Source organism: Otolemur garnettii, unplaced genomic scaffold (assembly GCF_000181295.1).
Source record: "Otolemur garnettii isolate 467f Iridium unplaced genomic scaffold, OtoGar3 scaffold00106, whole genome shotgun sequence".
Classification (NCBI taxonomy): Eukaryota; Metazoa; Chordata; class Mammalia; order Primates; family Galagidae; genus Otolemur; species Otolemur garnettii.
The window spans coordinates 1,261,817-1,271,435 of NW_003852501.1; positions in this window are offsets into that span (position 1 = coordinate 1,261,817).

Below are 9,619 nucleotides of genomic sequence, written 5' to 3' on the forward strand. Positions count from 1 at the left end.
TCACTCTTACCTAGAGCTTACCCACAGTGTCACAAACCCACTTACAAATGCACCACACAAAATACATCACATACAGGAAGTATAGGTTAACACTGCTTCATGTTTATAGGTCAGTCTGAGGCACAGAGAAGGCTAAAATAAAAATCTTTGCAATTTTGGAGCAAGTCAGGATGAAAACCAGCGGGTCCTATTTTGTGACATGGTGAATTTCTATTATGGCTTTCTATTCCCAGATGGATAACTTAGACTAAAGAAAGATCAGTTACCTGAAATACAAAAAGTCTTCCTTTAAAAATGTACAACCTAGGGCAGTGCCTGTGGCTCAAAGGAGTAGGGCGGCAGCCCCATATGCCGGAGGTGGTGGGTTCAAACTCAGCCCCGGACAAAAATTGCGCAAAAAAAAAAAAAAAAAAAAAAAAAAGTACAACCTATTGTAAAACTGCAGACATGGATTCAGAAAACAAGCCAGCAATCTCACGGTAGGAAGTCTGTGTGTTGTGGGAGTCGGAGGATATAGCATTTGGGTGTAAAAACCCAGATTCACCTGCCTTTTCTGTCATTGTGCAGACACCGTCCTTAGCTCTCTAACTGGAAAATCACAAACACAATTTATTCCATTTTCTTCACTACAGAGGTGGGAATACTTATTATTATCCCAAACCCCTTTGACAATTGAGTGGCCAGGTGCCATTTTTCAGATCTATAAATTATATGTGATCATTGGAAGGTCTAGGTTGGATTTCTTTTCTTTACAAATGAAAGAGACAGTTGAAACTGGTGAAATAATTTCTTCTTTTTTCTTGCTTTGAGTACAAATCAGACCTTGAGTCAGAGCTGCCATCTTCTTGTCATGAGGTCACAAATGTAAGAGAAAGACCAAGAGATTGAAATATAGACTGGTCACTGACACCATCTAGTTCTGCAGTAATGCCATCAGCCACTTTTCTCTAGGTTTAGATATTTTGAGAAAATAATATTTCATAATTTTCAGATGAATGCATGTTGAAATTTTAGAGCCACTTATGCAATTCGCAAATCATGCCAGAAGGTACATCTAGATCTAGTGTTCAAATGGAAAATGGCCTAAGTAATGAGAGTTCTCAGAACAATGAACTAAGAAACACGTGCCAGATTGTAGCAGAGGCTGACCAAGAGGAGATATTTCTGTACCTCTTTCTCCATCACTGCCCTCCACTCCTCCCTCTTGTGGGACTTTTATACTCATGAGGTGGCTAAATGTAACAAAATTTCTTTCCCAGACAGCTCTCAAGGTCAGAGTATAGACTGCCCTTGGAATTGATGAATGAATGAATGGAAGATAGACTTTATAAAAGCTAAAATAAAAATAATGCATTGGGGGATATTTGTCCATAGAACACATCTGCTGTGTGTATTCTAGACCTGCAACTCCTGGGCCGTGGAGCAGCGCAAGGCTGAGGGCTGTTAGAAATTAGGCCACACAACACGGGTGAGTAGAAGGTGGGTGAGCAAAGCTTCATCTGTGTTTACAGCCGCTCCCCATCACTCCCATCACAGCCTGAGGTCTACCTCCTGTCCAATCCGCAGCAGCATTCGATTTTCACAGGAGCCAGAACCCTACTGTAGCACATGTGAAGGGCTAAGGTTGGCTCTTTATGAGAATCTAATGCCTGATTGTCTGAGGTCAGCTGAGGTAGTGATTTCCTGTCCCCTTTGGTCTGTGGAAAATTTTGACAACCAGTCCCTAGTGCCAAAATGATTGGGGACGGCTGTTTTAGACCCTACTTCTGCCTTATTAATTATTCTGGCACCCTTGCTCTCCTATGTACTTAATTCAAGAATACCTTAGAGTTCAGCTAGACGCCACTATTCTTCCTCAAATTCTATGTGTGCCTGTGTATATGTGTGTATGTGCCAGCTAAAGCTTAAATTTTCCTTTTTCCAGAAGTATTTACATTTGAATAAGAGTCTCAATATTAGAACCAATTTAAAGTGTGACCCAGAAAATATTTTGTAGATATGTATTCAGGTGCTCTGATGGCATATGACACTAATTGTGTTGGAGGAAATAAAAGAAAGACATCTTATCTACATTTTCTAAGGGCTTGACCTAATAACTAAGGTATTTTGGGTACAAAATCAGCTCTGATGCTTCCATCTTTAATGTAGGCTCAGGGATTCATTGACAGTCTAGATTGTGGAAATTTTTTAATTGATTATGATGACCTAACCTTTAATGATTTTTGTTTTTATTACTACATGTAGAAGTTGTAAGATGCTCATGACTCTTTGAAACAGAAAAAAGAAATTATTTCCAAGAACCAAGACTTGTTTGCTGATTTGTCCCAGCTAGCTATGTAACAATGGAGTGTCACATGTCTTCTGTCCTCACCCACGAATGTAGCTTCTTCTATGTAAAATATGATTTTGATATTAAAAATCAATTCACAACAAAGGAAGACTGTGGTTTATGAGGCAGAAGAGATGTATTTGAGAGAAAAGGGGTAGACAGTGGTATTTTCAAGGAAGAGGAGTGGTCTCTCTCCATGATTCAGCCTTTTCTCATGACCATGGCCTTAGAAGTCAATACAATGGGGTATTTATCTGTATTTTTAATTGTGGTAAAATAATCAACCTAAAATTTACCACCTTACCCATTCAGTGGTATGGTTAGTGGTATCAAGTACATTCACATTGTTGTGCAACCATCACCAGCATTAGTGTTCTTAAAAAATTGCTTTGTTCTGGGCTGTGATTCAGAGAAAATCCAGGTTTCGTTTCCAGGGAGCTTATTCCATATTTTTTCATGTATAATGCCTCCCATGTGTAATGCATACTCGTGTATTTGGTTCCAACGTTCAGGAAAATGCCCCTTGAGAAAGTGTCTGGCTCTCAGCAGGAAGAGACACATCTGCAGAGGGTTGATGCTCCCCTGGTAAACGTGTAGATTGCACCTCCCTCCCACAGCTGCCTGCTCTGTGAAAGCTGCCCCTTCCCTTTCTCCTGGGAACCCTTGAGTCCCTACCACATCAGGGGCTACTACTGGGTGGTTGGCAGGGCACGAGCTTCTGAGGCTGCTTGGCCCACAGGCAGCCAGCCAGGTCTCTGGAAATTGCATGGGTCTCCGGTCCCCTCTGTGCAGCAAAGGCTTGGCCCTAGGCCCTCACCTTCACCTGCATAGCTATAGCCTGCTTTCCAGTCCTGCTACTGTCCTCTCTCCTAATTGTGGCACTTTGCAGATTCTGCCCAAGTTCACTCCACCAGATCTGGGTAGGGACGCCATATGCCCGGCAGGCCCAGACAGGAGGTGGAAGTTGCTCTAGGAGGCCTGCAGGGCTCCCTATTCCCAAGCTGTACTGCCCATGTATAATGCACATCCTTATTTTTCCCTCAGAAATTTGGGTAAAAATTGTGCATTATATATAGTATGTTACTTCATTGGGGAGGCAGAACATTCCTTGGTGACAGAGAAAAAGGTAGAGTTTAGTGTGTGGTTATAAAGGGCTGGCAAATACACAGCGCATTCATTACTGCTAGCCCTTTTAGTATCCGTGACAGACATTGCTAGTTGATTACCTCTCTCTCTCTCTTCTTGCGGTTTTTGGCCAGGGCTGGGTTTGAACCCACCACCTGTGGCATATGGGGTCAGTGCCCTATTCCTTTGAGCCATAGGCACCACCCACCAACCTATCTCTCTTTAGAAATTGGATCTTCTCAGAACAGTGTTCTTCTCAGTGCTAGGACTGTGACTCCTTAAAAACCTCAATTTGAGTCCCAACTTTACCACTTATCTTCTGTGAAGTTTTGGAGATAATTCCAATTCTCTGAGCCTTTGCCTGCTTTATAAAATGGGGACAGCACTCTCATTGGATAGGATTGTTGTGAAGTTTCACAAGGATTCTTGCAGAGCTGGGACGGGCCTGATACCACGCAAGTGTTCCCCCAAAACCTCATTCTGTACTAGCACCAGATGGTGGGATGAAAGCCTGGAGTGCTGTCGGAGAGAAGGTCAAGTGGAGGTAGGGTAAGGGTGGGGGCAGTAAGGGAGGGTGTCCTGGAAGAGGCAACACTTGAAGACTTGAAGAATGGAGAAAGCCAATCAATAGAGAGAAAATAGCTATGGTGGTGCAGGGCATTTGGAGTGGCTCCTCCAAGATTCTTTAGATCAGCTCAGTAGGAGATGAGGATATCTACAGGGTATTGAGGCAGTGCAGGGTGGACGCTCCGGTGGAGGTTACAGCCTCAGCTAAGAAGCAGAAGCTGTTCTAGGCAGCATCTCTCAAGGTGTGCTAAGAAGATTTGGGGATCTCCCAGCATTGGCAGAACTCGAGAGCCCTCTGCCCTTGAAGGGCTAGAAAACAAAGTAGAAGATGGCTTCCTTCCTCCTGCTTCTCCTGGAAGCTTCCTGCTGCCCATTGATAGCTTCTCAGCTCCTTTTTCCTTTCCCCTTCTCTCCTTCTCTCTGTTCCCAGAAACTGTTTTCCAGGTTCTTTCTCTAACAGGCACTTCCCTGGATCCTGGGAAGCCACGTTGCTGGTCTTTCTGTTGCTAATGCACCTATTTATTCTCCCTTGGGTACCTTTGTACTGGCTGTTCCTTTGATTTTCACATGGCCGACTTGGTGGCCCTGGGATCTCAGCTGAACAGCAGGTGCTCTGAGAGGCCTCCGCTGAGCCCTTATCAGTAGCACTCAGTCAATTGTAAGGCTCAACAACATCTCTTTAATGTGTGGATTAATAAAAGACAGACAGACATTTGGCCTCAGGACCCCTTTATACACCTACTGTATGGCAAATGACCTCTCTTGAATTTGTGTGGACATCGCCCGCTTGAAAGGCTCAACTGGCTCCCATTTCATTCATTCAACAAGATATTGTCAAGCCTTACTCTGTGTCAAGCATGGTGATGCATTCTAAGGGTGCAGCCATGAAGTGGGGGGCGGGGGAGGCATCGCCCCTATGGAGCTCACAGCCCAGGGGAGGCACAGACAGGAAACAGATACGAATGGAAGAGAGAAACCGGTGTAGAGAATCTCCCATGTTAGAAACTAAAACTGAGACTTTTTAAAAGACCTGTTTTTTAATTCGTGGAAAATAATAATAATAATAAACCCATTGCATATTAGCATGAATAACACATGCTTTATGAAGAATATTTGTATTTTCCCTAATTAAATTTACTGAGAAGGCAGCATTATTTACTTTTCTTGGTAAATCTCTTTAATTTGCAGACTCATAAAAGACAAATTGTTTGGATTCTGGTGTCTTCTTCGTTCAAAGTGTTGCACTATCACATGTCACATAGTCACTGAAAGCTCCAAAATCGCCAAACTCTTCCGCGGACAGAGCCGGAGCTGAAGTTCAAAATATTAGCCAGCAGATGGCGGTGTTTCTCAAACCTGCTGCTTATTCTGGGTTCTTGGAGACTTGGTTGCTCTCAGGGTGTTTGGCGATGCTCACTGGGGTCATCTGGGAGCCCAGAATTTTAGGGCACTGAGGAGGGCCTGGCATGGGTGAAGGAAGGAAAGGAGCTGCAGAGAATGCAGCTGAGGACAGAAACTGTGAAAAATCTCTGCTCATTTCTGCTAAGGGCTTCTAATCTTTACAAAAACCAAGCCAAACGACTTCCACTCTCAGAGCCTCTCTGACTTCTCAATGGGCAGACTGTGAGTTTGGCTTCCATCCCACCATGCTGTCCTTGGCAACACCCACTTTACTTTGACAACACTGGTGTTTTTGGCAACGTAGCGTTTCCTGACATTCTCCCCCTGAAGCCTGGAGTATTTCAAGAACTTGCTGATGTTGTGAGCTCTCCCTGCAGGAAAGGCCATTGTCCGCATTCCACCTCCAGACCCCTTGCCTTCATCCGCTTCAGCTGACATAACATGGCTGGTACCACTTTCTGAGCACTTGCTGCATGCCAGGCTGTGTGCTAAATGGTTTGACATATTAATTCATGAAGTGCTCCCCATGTTGCAGGAGGGGTCACTGAAGCTCAGAGAGGAAGAGAAACCTTCCCCAAGACAAGCTGGGGGATGGGGAACCTGGATTCAGCATGGTTACTGTGCCCTTTGGGGTGCATCTCCCCAGAATGCTGACTCCGTCTTCTCTTAAGATTGGACCCAGTCACATCTCTATCTATGCTGTTCTCTTTCCGGTAGGCCTTCTCCCTTAGAGGTGCTCACTGTCCTTGGACAGCAGAGCACAGTTTGTGATTTCATATTTATTCATTCATTTACTGCCTCCCCCTGACTGTGAGCTCTGCAAGGGCAGAGGCAATGCCTGCCTGCTTCACAGCTGTACTTTGAACACTCAGCACATGCTTGGTCCAAAGTTAAGGATCAAGAAGAGCTTATTGAATGACTAAAACAGGTCTGAATTGAGTGAGTGGCATCCAGGGGAGTGGCCAGATCATCCTCTTACCAGCTGTGTGATTTAGAGCTGGCCGCTTTGCATTTTTGAGTTCAGTTTCTTCATCTATAAAACGGGCATAACTATATCACTGTGTGTCTCTCAAGGAAGTTATAAGGATTTGATGAGAAAGCGTATGCAAAGCGTCATGCGATGGGCTCCCAATCCCTGTCATCTGCTGGTAGTTTCCCCTGGCCCTGGGCAGGTTTGATTGGCCAAGAGTCCAGGGAAAGGTAGGGTGGGCTGAGGATCAGAAAGGGGAGCAACTGGACCAAGTCACTGAGCAAGCTGACAGGCAGCTGTGGCTTCTTTATCCTCTGAGCCTGCCTGAGTGTGAGGCACAGGTGAGGTGGCCCAATCTCTGCAGGTGTCTCTTGCCAGGCCCATGGCAAATAAACAGACCCTACTATGCAAAGTGCCCACAACAGGGGCATGACCTGTGTTTAGCCTGAAACACAACCAGTGTCCTACTATTCACATGTGAGGCCTCTCCCGTGAGAAGCAGTCTTCCTCCCTGAGAAAAGCCCAGGAATGTGAAGAATGTGTCCGACCTGGGTCCCCAGGACAGAGAATGTCTTGAAAGCACAGGGTCAAGGGGGACATTTCCCAGCCATCTCAGGGCCATTGGGCCACCAGGGGAGCTCATACCAGGCTTCACCTCCTGTCATTGGGGTCAGGCCTGGACTGCCTTGAAGCTTTCCTGGTCCTCAGGCTAGAGTGATGGAGTCCTCCCCACCCCCACTCTCGCAGAGTTCACTTTCAGACTCCCCTCTAGCACTGGCCCCCCTGGGCCTGAGGCCAGGCCCTGTGACAGGCACTGAAGTGTGGTGGGAAATGAGGCTGACCCGGAGGTGGAAAAGATCCAGCATCAAATCTAGACTCAGGTCCTGTGTATGTGGGACAAGTCACTTTGATCTTGAGTCTCTATGTCTGAGCCTCTATGTCCTCATGTATAAAAGGAGGGTAACACAAGGATCTCCTTCCTGGGATGGTCATGAGTGTGAAAGGACCCCATGTCCGTGATGTCCCTGCTGCAGTCAGCCAGTGCTATTGTTCTATGGTGGACTGCGTTTTCCCAAAATGGCTGCAATTGTACCTCCCATCCCACATGCTCTTCTTATAATGGGATTTGCCCCTCTGCCTCCTGAATCTGGGCAGGTTTATGACTTTGATAGACATCATGCTATGTGACTTCCAAGGATAGGTCATAAAAGGAGGGGATACCCAGCCCCCATGCTCTGGGGAAACCCAAGTAGCTGTGAAGAGACCCATGTAGAGAGGCACTATAGAGCAGCCCCCATCCATGGCCCTGGCTGAGCTCCAGCTTGGCAATCAGATGAGTGAACCGCTTTGAAGGTGGATCATTCAGCTCCAGTTGAGTCACCCGGCTGATGCTTCATGGAGCAGAGACAAACTGTCCCCATTGAGCCCTGCCCTAACTGCAGGTTCCTGAACAAAACAAATGATTACAGTTTTAAGCTCCCCAGTCTTGGAGAGCCCCCCTTTTTGGGTATAGACAATTGGTACAGCTCCTCTTAAGAAGAATCTTTGCTTCTGTCTCAGCTGAACTCAGGATCTTCTTCCTCTAAGCCTCATTCCCTTCCTACATTTCCCATCGCAGCAAAGAGCCCCCCTCTCTGGTTGCCTAAAAGAGAAACCTGGGAATCACCCTTCGCCTTCCTTTGTTATACAACCTTTGACCAAATTCTGCCATCTTACCTCCTAAATATCTGTTTCTGGCCTCTTTTCTCCATCCTCTCTGGCATCACCCTGGTCCGAGCCACCAGCCTTGTGTTTTGGATAGCTGTGGGAGGCTCCTCTGCAGCCCCCAACTTTGTATACAGAACAAGAATCTTGACATACAAATGATACAAATCATAGGCATTTGATTCCATCTCATGTAGGATAGAGCATAGGTTAGAAGTGTTAGGTGCTAGGGACAGAGTAATCTGGAAAAACCAAGCATCACCACTGGCCTTGAGCACTAAAAACAATATTCACTAGACACAGCACACTGTCCCAGCCCTAAGTCATACAGTAACAGTGGTAGGATTAAGACAAGACAGAAAGAAGTACAGTAAACACAATGTGTTAAGAGTTCAATCACGCAGCTAAAGATAGACTTGTTTCTTAACCTTCACTCTCTCTTTGAAGCTTTCTACTGAGCTATATTTTCTCATGCCTGAGATGTCAATAAAAGCCAGTGAGGAATACTGGAGGGGGCCAGACCTTTGTTTCTCCTTATGGAGTGCCTACTGGTGTTGGCCTCCCCAGGTCCCTGAGTTCAATGCACGTGGACTGAGTAGGGGTTATTTATTTTTTATGGTGCCATACCAGCTGCCTTAAGTGCTGGGTGTCAGCTTAAGACTTCATTTGTCTTTGCTTGGAATGTCCTCTTTGTTCCCCATGTGAACCCAGACCAGTGCCCCTCTAGCCACCAAATCCTGTCTACACATGACACCTCCTTCCCTAAGTCTGAGTGAAGTTGTCATTGCAGGTCTCTCTCTCTCCCCTCCACTTTGGATTTGGGTTCAATAGTAGATCAGATATGCACTTAGCACATTCTCTGTGTCATTGTGCTAGGCACCTAGCATATGGTGGTGACAAGAAACCAAATTTCTTTCCTCATGGGACTTCCAGTTCAGCAGGGGAGGCAGATGTTCAACATGGGAACAAAAATGTTCAATCCTTTCCACTACTGCTCATCTCTATGGCTGAAGCATAGCAGGACAGAGGGATGGTATGGCCTGGGGGTATGGCTGAGTGAGGGGTGGGCAAGATCAGGTCGTGGCTGGGGGACAGTGGGGAGGTCTCCCCAGAGAGGTGGAATTGAGACTGGAGAGGAGTCTGCCACACGACATGAGGAGGAAGAGAGTGCCAGGTTGGGGTACAGCAATAGTAGGAACTCACTGTGTTGGTGAAACAAAGAGGCCAGAGCCCAGAGGCTAGTGGGGTTGAAGGGCAAGCAGGAACTGGGTAATTCAGGGTCTGGTAACCCACAATATGGAGCTGATTTGACCAAGTGTATTTGGAAGCCAGTAGAGGGTTTGCACTGCAAAGTGACACATCCTATTTCTGGTTTGAATGCTGCCTTTAGCTGCTGGGTGAAGAACGGACGGGATGGGGAAGAGGGGAGCAGGGAGCCGGGTGGGGGAGGCTATGGAGGGGTCCAGGGGGGAATTGCATTTGTCAAAGACACGGTCCACATGGGCATTGCTGGGCTGAGGTTC